General features: G+C 44.9%; 1 long non-coding RNA gene across 2 annotated transcripts; it reads left to right on the forward strand.

Moving 5' to 3' along the window:
• The first annotated feature begins 446 nt into the window (after nucleotides 1-446).
• On the forward strand, nucleotides 447-3,018 carry Gm33321. 2 transcript variants are annotated; one of them, XR_383465.3, is made up of 3 exons: nucleotides 447-781; nucleotides 1,892-2,028; nucleotides 2,844-3,018. It is a non-coding gene; the product is annotated as a predicted gene, 33321 (long non-coding RNA). The 2 variants fall into 2 exon arrangements; XR_383463.3 differs by having other exon boundaries at nucleotides 447-690.
• The last annotated feature ends 6,420 nt before the right edge of the window (nucleotides 3,019-9,438 follow it).

A 9,438-nucleotide genomic window follows, 5' to 3' on the forward strand; every position in this document is an offset into this window, starting at 1 on the left:
CCCCCCCTCCCCCGGGCTCATGCATGTCATGTTCCTGTTTAAGATTTACCAGTACCTTGCGTGAGCTCATTAAGCAATCAGGCGGCGAATAGTTTAAAAACTGTAGTTTCTAACTGTGGTTTTAGAGTCAGCCAAAACTGTTCTTGGCTCCAGTTCTCATGGTTACTAGGTGTGCGGTCGTGGGCAAACCTTGCCAGCAATCAGATCCTGGGTTTCCCGACTGAAGTGGGAGCATGTGTGGTTACCCGTGAGGACATACAGGGACCTGTGAAGGACCTAGCTCATGAGAGGTCTTCAGCACTGATATCTGGGGTAGAAGAAAAACAGAGCCAAACACTTCTCTCGCCTGCCAGGCTCCCCCATCCTCCCTGCAGGGAAAGGGCTTTTACTGATTACTGTGGTATGAGAGAGCAAGTGCTTCTGGGAGGGATGGCTGGGAGAGAGGTGGAAGGCAGCTTTCAGCCTCCCCCTCATCCTGTGCCCTCGTTCCCTATAGTGTGTTTATCTTTAAACGCTTTGATCTAAAATGAGCCGTTCGGTGCACTTCCAGAGTCCAGGCATAATTGTTTCTCTCTATTTACGCTGTGTGTTATTTTGTCAGATGAAGTTTTGCTGCTGTTAATACAGTAAGGGGAGGTCTTACTTTTCTCCTCCCGACGCCTGCCCCGACTTTGGGCTCCTGAATCTCAGGTACTTTCGTGCATGGTTTGATCACATCCTTTGCTCCACAGGAGTTTGCCCTTGAACCTGGTGCCCAATGGGTTTGAGGTGACTCTTCTTGGTAAGATATGACCCCTTTGTCATTTCCTCTTAACTGTGAGGTTTTGTGTCAGCCCTGGAGGGGCTGGCAGCCTTTGTTTGGAGCCTTCCTCTAGGTTGTTAGAAGAAGGGCTGGCCTTGTTCTGAAGCCAGCAGAGTCTATGGTGGTAGGCTGGGCACTTCTCTTGTTCAGTCAAGGGATGGGTTCAGTGTGTGGGAACCTGGGAGCCAAAGGCTTCTGGGTTTGCCCAGGGGATGGGTTGACTTTCCTTCAGTTGCCATGAATTCCCAAGATACCTTCTGACTTTTCTTGCCTCACCTAGTGCCTTGGATGGTGTATTCTTGCCTATCTTTGTTTTCTAGCAGTTCATGAGAGCTGAGCTTGCCTCCCTCCTTTTCCTTCCCCTCCCCTTTCCTCCATTTCTTTTCTTTCCCTATTGGATGGCTAGGTTTTGCATTATAGCCCAAGGTTATCAGTCACTTCACGTTCTCTTCGATGTGTTAGCAGAGTGTGAGCATCTTGAGCTACCTGTGATGCGCAGGGGTGGATTGGAGGCAGTCCTATGTCCTTATCGTCTTGCACAGTTACTGCCTCCTCTCCATGGCCTCCATATAAAATGCACCATGACTGTTATTCAGTTTAAGTCCACCTGGTCTACAAGGGGTAAAGTGGGACCCTGATTTGGAGAACAATTAAAGCTATATTTCTTCTGTGTAGGAACCAGGATGGACTCAGGGGATGAAAGTTGTGGACCATGAGGTTCTTCCTTCCCTCTGGGAACAGGACAGTGGCCAGACCTGTTGCTTTTCTGAAACTCCTGCACTGGGTTGGCGCAGTGGTGTGGTGTGCCCTTTAACACTACACCATCCTATCAGAGGCACCAGCTGTTTCCACCCTATCTTCAAATATGCTCTGGTTGATGTAGCTAACAACTGTTAGCCAACATGACCAATGGTTATGTAGAACATAACTGCTATGGTAGATCAGTGGTTCTCAACCTTCTTAATGCTGTGACCCTTTAATGTAGTTCCACTGTGGTGACCCCTAACCATAAAATTATTTTATTGCTATTTCCTAACTTTAATGTTGTTACTGTCATGAATCATAATGTGAACATCTGTGTTTTCTCAGGTGACCCCTGTGAAAGGGATCAAGACACACAGGTTGAGAACTGCTGGTCTAGATCCTTGACTGCCTTCGTGTTGGCTTGAACACCTGATATGCTTGGGGCCATTCTTGAGAGCTGAGCTTTTCTGGTTCCTACAGTGGTAAGAGAAAGTCATGGTCTCTGTGCTTTCTCCCTTGTAGAAAGTCACTGGATAAGCCTCTTATTTGAAAAGTACCCTTGGGAAGATGTATGGAGAAGTATGATGACACACTGACATTGCATTCGAATAACTGCATACAAGTCTCACACACACACACACGCACACACACACACACACACACACACACACACACACACACACACACACAGAGAGAGAGAGAGAGAGAGAGAGAGAGAGAGAGAGAGAGAGAGAGAGAGAGACGATGGTGTCATAAGAAGCCACAGTGCTTAGAGAAATAGCTGGGAAGGACCCTACCTTCCCTGTCTGGTACCCTGCATGCCTCTATAGCTCTATCTTGCTACTGGCTTAATCTCTATGTTCCTGGTGAACTCTTAGCCTTCACTCTCCTGGAATCTGGCATTGCTTGGTAGTCTTATCTCCTTTGAAGGGCTCAACTTCAGTGATGTAGTGTGATCAGGGAGACTGTGCTGTGATATGCACCCCACTCCTCAGAGCTTTGAGGTTCTAGGTGACCATTGGCAGCAATGTCAGGTTGGAGTGGTCTTGTGGTTGAGGGTGTGCACGGATCCTGTTCTTGTTACTGGCTCTGGTAGCCTGGATTTGTGGATCACCATTGATCTTTAATGCTGTATCAGCCACCAATTGATTGTGGTGCCAAATCTTGATTGTTGGCTTGATGGGGGTTTGAAATCACCATGGAAATGAATCTCTGGTTATGTCGTAGAAGGATTTTCTACATTAGGTTACTTGAGATGGCAAAAGCCAGCTTAAATGTGGCTAATACAATTCCACAGGCTGCGGCCCTGGATTGGAGACAGTGAGCTGAGCGCCAACATCCATCTCTCTCTGCTCCCCGGCTGTGGACGAGGATGACATTGCCTCCTTCCTCTGCCACTTGACCTGCCTGGGCATGACAGGTTGAACATCCAGAATCCAAAAATACAAAATAAAGCCTTCTTTCAAGCTTAAGTTGCTTTGCCAGGCATTTTATCACAGCCACGAGAAAAGCAATGGACATGGGTACCACATCTCATCAACCCAAAGGAAACTTGATCAAGGCAAACTTTCCTCTGAGACTATCTGGTCATAATACACAGGTCGCCTTGGAAATATGTCCCTGGGGGAAATATCTGTGCTAAATTGTGTGTTGGTGGCTCTAACTAAAACGACCTTTATCCTACCTCATCTGCACGATCAGGACACTGTGCACCTGTGAGTCATGTGGAGGGCTTCTCAGAGGTGTTTCAGACCAATCTGTGGCCTGAACCTTCATTCACTTCCCCGTCAAACCCCTCATGTGGAAGGAACAAAGCCGACTGCGAACATTGGCCCTGTGTTGGGCTTGTCCTGGTAGATGCACAGCCCGGAGCGGGAGCGAGGGAATATAATACCCCATCTTTCTCTCATGAAAATGAAGTCATGTGAAGTGATAGGTCCCAACAAAGGGCACCGATGACACCACACTCACCACCTTTTGAGGAGCAAAGCTGAATTTTAGATTCCACAGATTAGCGATAGCACATGAAAGGAAGGATTGTGGCTTTGGGGGGATGGGGAGAATGAAGTCCTGCTGGACCTGAGCCACTCCAGAGCACAAGGCTCAGGCAAGGAAGGGACTGTGGGGCAGGGGAGGGCGGGGGTGGGGGGGGGGAGAACATCATTGTTTTAGAAGCGCCTGCCTTGAAAGGGCTACCAAGTCAGCATGGTTACAGAGATGAAAGCTGACATCAGGACTGCAAACCCAGGTAAGTCTCATGCTGCGAATTCATGCTTGATGCTTCCGCAGGCAGCCTACAATTTGTTTTATAGTGCTCATTTTATCTGGAGATGAATCTGGTGTTGTGTTGCTGCGAAGCAGGGACAGATTCTTTTCTTTCTTTCTTTCTTTCTTTCTTTCTTTCTTTCTTTCGTTCGTTCGTTCGTTCGTTCGTTCTTTCTTTCTTTCTTTCTCTCTCTCTCTCTCTCTCTCTTTCTTTCTTTCTTTTTTTAGATATTTTCTTTATATACATTTCAAATGCTAACCTGAAAGTTCCCTATACCCTCCCCCTGCCCTGCTCCCCTACCCACCCACTCCCGCTTCTTGGCCCTGGCATTCCCCTGTACTGAGGCATATAAAGTTTGCAATACCAAGGGGCCTCTCTTCCCAGTGATGGCCAACTAAACTAGGCCATCTTCTGATACATATGCAGCTAGAGTCAAGAGCTCCGGGGTACTGGTTAGTTCCTACTGTTGTTCCACCTATAGGGTGCAGACCCTTCAGCTCCTTGGGTGTTTCTAAAGAACTTCCAGAGTCAGCAGAACCAGGTCGAAAAGGTCATGGAAGTTTCCAGTTGGTTGGTCAACATGGCTTCCCTAGGAGTACCTGCATGCTTCACCTGCTTCTAGTGTCTCAGAACCTGGTCCTTTCAGGATTCTTATGTGTGTGGAGCTGTGTCCCACAGGTTTGATTTTGATTTGCCTGCTGGCTGGTGCTGACGGCCCCGTGACCTCCTTGGTAGACATGTCCAGTCTACCTTGGTGAATGTTCTTCATGTGTCTTTTCGCATTTTTGTTAGATTGTTTTCATTGTATGATTGCTAGACATTTTCAGATATGAGTCCTGGACTGGATGAATAATTTGCAAATTGAAAGATCTATGATTTTTTCGCATATTGGGGGGAAGTAGAATAGAGAGGAGTCAAAAGAAAGAAATTGAAGAAAGATCAAATATAGATAAGGCTGCCATGATATTGGTCCAGGAGAAGGAAATGGAAAGAGAGAGCCTATTTTTGCAAACGTGTGTTTTCTAGGTTTGCTTAAAGGTGACCACTGCATTTTTTTTTTTTTTTTTTAGGAAGAAAACCATCCTTTGGTCAATGTTTACCCATAGGGGTGCAGCCTCCCTTTCTCAGACTGACTAAAAACAAGATTTATATTTTAACGGTGTGCCTTTATCTGTGTGTGGATATGTGCACATGAGTGCAGGTGTCTGTGGAGACCAGAAGAAGGTGTTGGATCCCCTGGAGCTAAGTTTCAGGTGGCTGTGATCTCCCCACTGTGGGTCCTGGGAACTGAACCAGAGTCCTATTGAGGAGCAGGAAACACTCTTATACTCCTGAGCTCTCTCCTGTCTGCACCTCACGTCTCCCAGACCTTACAATGATGTGCTGCCTGTAGAGATGGTCTGGCTTAGTCATGCTTATAACATGGTTCAGTTTCCAGCTCAGCTGGCAGTGGTACCCAACTCCTAGGGTCCTAGCTAGGGCTGTGGTTGTCTTTACTTAAAGGTTACTTTGCAAGAAGAGTGCAAGGGAGACCAAAGTATGTGGGAGTTCTCTTAGAGAGTCGATGGTGATTCTTTATGAAGGAGAAAATGGGTTGGAGGAATGTTTGGAGGACGCAATGGATTCAGTACTCTAGTTGATTCTGGGACAGTTTTTTTGTGTGTTTGTTTGTTTTTGTTTTTTGCATCAAAGTGGAAGTTTAAGGTGAAGAATTAAAAATCAGGAATGGATTTTATAGTCAGTTTCAGTGAAGACTTCCATTCATGACAGCATAATATTGCTAAGATTCATTGCCTGTCCCCATACCCCAGGCTTGCTCTCACGATTTCGAGGTTCCAGTCTTGACCTCTGCTCTGCGTGACTCTGTTCACAGATGATATAGATGAGGAAGGGGTACCACAAGCATTACCTAGTGAGCTCAGAGGAGTATCACAGGCATTACCTAATGAGCTCAGATGGGCTGTGAAACTGGTGATTGAAAGCATAAGGCAGGGGTCAAAGCAGCCTGGGTTCTGTTAGGCACAGCTACTCCATAGATCCTTGGGTGTAGCTGCTTGCTCTAGGATGAGGGCCCCACCTTTTCACTGTCTTTATATCCTTTCAAGATCCGCCTTTTGAGTCTATATTTAACAGCAATTGTCCAAGTCATATTTTTTACAGTCACTTATAACATATGTTTTGTAAAAATATATTTTGGATTTATTTTACTCTATGTATATGAATGTTTTGCCTATATGTGTGTAGGTGTACCATGGATATGCCTATTGGATCCTAGGCATTAAACCCAGGTCTTTTGCAAGAGCAACAATGTAACCACTGAGCCATCCCTCCATCCCTGTAACATGTTTGATAGCTACTGTTTATACTCTAGGTGTACCCTTTGTTCAGCTTGCATTGGTTCATATTATCTGCCTTGGGTATTAGCAAACCATGAAACAACTTCCCTTCCAGGCACTACTGTAGGGGTCTGTGCACACGGGGGTAAGGCACAGGGGGCATCTACCTTGCCCTTGTCTTCTCCTCCACTAGGCTGCCCCAGGGACAGAGGAGACCTACTTATGAGGTTCTTGCTGCTCTGACCTGTGAATATCAGATACTGTCACCTTCCACTGTTTTCATCTTACACCTGAGAGCTGCGTTGGACCACATCCAGGATCAGTCACCACGATGACGCAGGCAACTTTGGAGGTCACTAAATGAGGTCTTCTCATATCCACTGTTCGCTCATAGCTTTGTCTAATACAAACAATGATGCATCTGTTGGAGCGGCTTCCTTTTCTTGTACAAGTGGAGGGCTGTGCGCACATCTTGCTTTGATGGAAATGTGGTATTGCATTTACCTGTCCCTGTGGAGCAGTGAGACTGTGTTTACATAGCGTTAATACAAAAGCACCAAGACAGCATAGCCCTCAGCTCTGGGATCCCTTTCAGGCAGAGTTTGGCTCAAATTCCCTTAATATGGTGCCATTGTAGGGCTCGGACATTATTTCTGCCTATCCCAATTTGTTCATGGTAATATGTGAAAGCAATACAAATGCCCCAGATTTTCAGGTCTATGAATAAAAGCGGGCAGATATTCCACACGAGAGCATGCCCAGTATTCTTTTATTGGCTGGAAGGGAGTCCCTATACCCACATATATTAAAGTGTGCACCTGCCTTCAATAAGCCTGAATCAGCATATGTAAGTGAACTGCATGCCAAATTTGGCTTGTAAATCAAGAATAAAAAGAGCAGGCGTGTTTCTGGGCAAGGGAAAAAGTGAAGAGGCTCAGTGGAGATTTGTGAGCTGAAAATGATCAGTCAAGCCTGTGAAATCCTCTCAAACAGCCCGTGAGTTTGTAGTAGTTTTCAGATTTCAGAGAAATAAAGGAAAAATAGCTAAATTCTCCTCCAAAGCTGCCCAGAGCTATGATGTCATATGCATTGTGTAATTTAAAAATCCATGTTCTTTCTACCATCATGAAAAACAGAAAGCAGATAAAAATCCATGAGCATAGCTGTTGGATAATCCACTTAATGCTGGTACAAAACAAAATGAAACAAGACAACCAATCCTGGCACTAGAGTGAGTGATAGTTATGTCAGTAAAGCGATTGCTGCGAAAGCATGAGGACTTGAGTTCAAATCCCCAGCACCCAGGCAAAGAAGCTGGGCATGTAATTAATTCTAGCATTGGACAGGCAGACACAAGTGTATCGCTTGAGTTTTCTGGCTAGTGGCCTAGTCCCCTTGGCAAGATCCATGCCAATGAGAGACTCCAAAAATGAGGTAGACGTCCCTGAGCAATGTCAGCAAGGTTGTCCTGTGTTTTTCATATGCGTACACAGAGACAGACACACAGATACAGACACACACACACACTTGAAAACATACACGATCATGCACATAATCATACATATGAACATACACATGATCACACACACAGATTCATGCACTGAGCAGAGTGTTCTTATGCATTACATTGAGCCAGACTCAGATTCTATGAAAGGTTATAGCATTGTACTGAGTGAATAATTTCTGTTTGCCAGTCTGTCTGTCGGTCTGTCTGTCTCTGTGTCTCTAGTTCAATCTCTCTGTCTCTGTCTCTATTTCTGTCTCTTTTTCTGATTTCTTCCTCTCAGTCTCTCTTTCCCCTCTTTTTTCTTTTGTGTGTGTGTGTGTGTGTGTGTGTGTCTGTGTATGCATATGAAAAACATATTCTGGGGACAGAACCTAGGGCCTCTTGGCATACTTCCCCACTGAGCTATAATCCAGATAACAAATAATTTCTGATGCTATGCCTGTTTAGGAGGGGTTAAGAGAGGAGGGAGAGAGAGGAACAGTAGAAGGAGGAGGAGAGTGAGCTTGAGAGAGTGAGAAAGCAAACAAGCTAGAGATATTCATTTAGCTGTGTGAGGCTTGGTGTCTGAGTGGCATAGATTATGGACACAAACATCATTTTCCAGGATTGGAAGAAGACAAAGGGGAGGCAGAAAGCACACACTGATTGTTTTTGGCAGCTAAGTGTTGTAAGGATTACCCAGGCTACTCGGTGAGATGGAATTGCTCAGAGGCCAGAGAATAGCTTTGGGCTGCACCAAGGAAGGGAGAACAGCACGTGACACTGGCTGGATCCACTCACCTATGCTGTGCCATCCCTGGGCTGGTAGTCTTGGGTTCTATAAGAGAGCAAGCTGAGAAAGCCAGGGTAAGCAAGCCAGTAATTAACATCCCTCCATGGCCTCTGCATCAGCTCCTGCTTCCTGACCTGCTTGAGTCCCAGTCCTGACTTCCTGTGGTGATGAACAGCAATGCGGAAGTGTAAGCTGAATAAACCCTTTCCTCCCCAACTTTCTTCTTGGTCATGATGTTTGTACAGGAATAGAAACCCTGACTAAGACATTGGTCACAGGGGAATGTGGTTTTAGTTCTTTTAGAAGCCTCCATTTGATTTCCACAGTAGCTAAGCTGCTCTACGTTGTCCAAGTGGTGTATAAGAGTCTCTGCTTCCCTCAGTCTCCTTAGAATTTGTTATTTGTTTTCTTAGTGCCATTCTAACTGAGTTGATACTGAATCTCAATGTAGTTTTAATTTGGATTTCTTTCATAGCTCATGATGGTAAACATCTTTTTTCATGTTTGAAGGATATTTATACTTCACCTTTTGAGATGTTTCTTTATTCTATCTATCTATCTATCTATCTATCTATCTATCTATCTATCTATCCGTCTATCTATCTCTATTGTACTGCCTGATTTCTTAGTGTTTACATTTCTCTAGTTCTTCATACAGTTTAGATATTAATTCTTTATCAGATGTGTGTAAGTGAATATTTTCCTTCTCATGTAGACTGTCTCTTCAATGAATTGTGTAATGAGGTCAGTCCACAGGTTTGTGGTATACAGTTTGTTGAGATATATCATTCCTGATATTTCTATGTTCCTCAGGACCTTAATATTGAATAGGTGTTGGGTTTTGTCAAAAGCTTTTCTGCATCTATTGAGATGATCATGAGATTTCTGTCCTTGAGTCCCTTTTGTGATGCATTGCAATGTTGATTTTGCATATATTGAACCATCCTTGCATTCCTAGAACAAAGCCAACTCAATCCTGATGAGTGATCTTTTTGATGTGTTCTTGAATTT

Source organism: Mus musculus, chromosome 14, assembly GCF_000001635.26.
Source record: "Mus musculus strain C57BL/6J chromosome 14, GRCm38.p6 C57BL/6J".
NCBI classification, from domain to species: domain Eukaryota; kingdom Metazoa; phylum Chordata; class Mammalia; order Rodentia; family Muridae; genus Mus; species Mus musculus.